At 42.2% G+C, this 2620-nt stretch overlaps 1 pseudogene; it reads left to right on the forward strand.

Annotated features, from left to right (window-relative positions):
* Positions 1–1322: 1322 nt before the first annotated feature.
* Positions 1323–2325, forward strand: LOC113875306 (annotated as a pseudogene).
* Positions 2326–2620: the final 295 nt, after the last annotated feature.

Below are 2620 nucleotides of genomic sequence, written 5' to 3' on the forward strand. Positions count from 1 at the left end.
TGCAGGTCAGGAAGCAACAGTTAGAACTGGACATGGAACAACAGACTGGTTCCAAATAGGAAAAGGAGTTCGTCAAGGCTGTATATTGTCACCCTGTTTATTTAACTTATATGCAGAGTACATCATGAGAAATGCTGGACTGGAAGAAGCACAAGCTGGAATCAAGATTGCCGGGAGAAATATCAATAATCTCAAATATGCAGATGACACCACCCTTATGGCAGAAAGTGAAGAGGAACTCAAAAGTCTCTTGATGAAAGTGAAAGTGAAGAGTGAAAAAGTTGGCTTAAAGCTCAATATCCAGAAAATGAAGATCATGGCATCCGGTCCCATCACTTCATGGGAAATAGATGGGGAAACAGTGGAAACAGTGTCAGACTTTATTTTTCTGGGCTCCAAAATCACTGCAGATGGTGACTGCAGCCATGAATTAAAAGACACTTATTCCTTGGAAGGAAAATTATGACCAACCTAGATAGCATATTCAAAAGCAGAGACATTACTTTGCCAACAAAGGTTCGTCTAGTCAAGGCTATGGTTTTTCCTGTGGTCATGTATGGATGTGAGAGTTGGACTGTGAAGAAGGCTGAGCGGTGAAGAATTGATGCTTTTGAACTGTGGTGTTGTCCCTTGGACTGCAAGGAGATCCAACCAGTCCATTCTGAAGGAGATCAGCCCTGGGATTTCTTTGGAAGGAATGATGCTAAAGCTGAAACTGCAGTATTTTGGCCACCTCATGCGAAGAGTTGACTCATTGGAAAAGACTCTGATGCTGGGGAGGGATTGGGGGCAGGAGGAGAAGGGGATGACAGAGGATGAGATGGCTGGATGGCATCACTGACTCGATGGACGTGAGTCTGAGTGAACTCCGGGAGTTGGTGAGGGACAGGGAGTCTTGGCGTGCTGCGGTTCATGGGGTCGCAAAGAGTCGGACAGGACTGAGCGACTGATCTGATCTGATTTATAAACGAGTTAATTTTATATTGTATCTGATCCATGACTAAAGTTTCATTTTTATTTCTATTTTTAAAATTCATGACTAAAGTTTTAAAATGAAAGTTGAGATCTGTGGTTATGTCTGTCTATATGTCTATTTGTGTGCATTATAGATATAATATTTTTTTCTATCTCTGAATGGTATTACCAAACCTAGTTTGTAAAAGACCTCTGTTTAATTGGCATAAAAGTAAGTGCAAAAATTTTAGTAAAATTCCAGAGGATCAGTACAGTCTTTTGGTAAAGTATAAAATTTTGGACGTAAAGTATTTGATTAGTCAAAATAAGAAGACTGGACAGGAAGATGATCCTGCTGAGTGAAAAAGATGCACAACGTGAGAATTGTGAGTTAAGTTTTATTTGGGGCAAAATGAGGACTGCAGCCTGGGAGGACTGCATCCCAAATAGCTCCGAGAAACTAAAGTGGTTCCAAAGAGGTAGTGGGAGAAGGTCAATATATATGATTTTGCTGAAAGGGGAGTTCAGTGCAATCAAGCACTTATTTTACAAAAGGTTTTCTGCTAGTCCCAAGGAGCTGATGTAACCATGAAGGGATCTGGTGCTTCGCTAGATATGAGAAGATGCAAAGATTGGGATAATCAAATGAGCTCCTGAAAACATCAAACTACGTAAACATTTGTTCCACCAGCTTCCCTGGAGCATAGAGTGCCTCATCCTCCACACTTAACTCATTTCAAAGTGCATCAAATGTCGACAGCTGCAGCAGCACAGGATTCAGTCTTTGCAGAGGCAGATGGCTAATGTCCTTGGCAAATGCCAATTTGTAGTTGATAATCCCTTGAGGGATGAATTAAACAAAGAACAAGAAGATATTACAAATACTACTTCAAGAACTTCCTTCTCCCATTAAAGACCTTGTTCTCGCTCCCTCGCCTCTGCGCTTCCAAGAAGACCAAGAAAAGAAGGAACAACGTCGTGCAAAAAAAGGGCCGCGGCCATGTGCAGCCTATTCGCTGCACCAACTGTGCCCAATGCGTGCCCAAGGATAAGGCCATTAAGAAGTTGGTCATTCGGAACATCGTAGAGGCCGCAGCTGTCAGGGACATTTCTGAAGCGAGTGTTTTCGACGCTTACGTGCTTCCCAAGTTGTATGTGAAACTACATTGCTGCGTGAGTTGTGCCATTCACAGCAAGGTTGTCAGAAATCGCTCTCGGGAAGCCCGGAAGGACCGAACACCTTCACCCTGATTTAGACCCTCGGGTGCTGCCCCACGTCCTCCACCAAAGCCCATGTAAGGATCCAAGTCCTTAAAGACTGAAGAAATATTGGTTTCTCTGAAAAGACAATAAAATAGAAATTATACTTTATGTTGCATGTTGAATATATGTTGCCAGATGGAGTAGGCTTTGTAACATCTTATTTCTGTCTTTGGTCTCCCCAGTTTGCATAGCTTAGGGGTGGGGGCGAGGAATTAGGGCATCTGTGTTTGATTAATTCAGCCTAGCAAATGGCTTAAGTTGGTGTCTTAAAAATGGGGAGGAAGCTAGCAAAGTGAGGGATTCTTTTTACAGAGAAAATGAAGATATTTAGGACTACTGGTAAATATACTTGGTGCCACACTGAGAAAGTTTCTATAAGAAAGCACATGTTTTAGGAAGCTAT

The sequence above is a fragment of the Bos indicus x Bos taurus genome, chromosome 18 (assembly GCF_003369695.1).
Source record: "Bos indicus x Bos taurus breed Angus x Brahman F1 hybrid chromosome 18, Bos_hybrid_MaternalHap_v2.0, whole genome shotgun sequence".
NCBI lineage: Eukaryota > Metazoa > Chordata > Mammalia > Artiodactyla > Bovidae > Bos > Bos indicus x Bos taurus.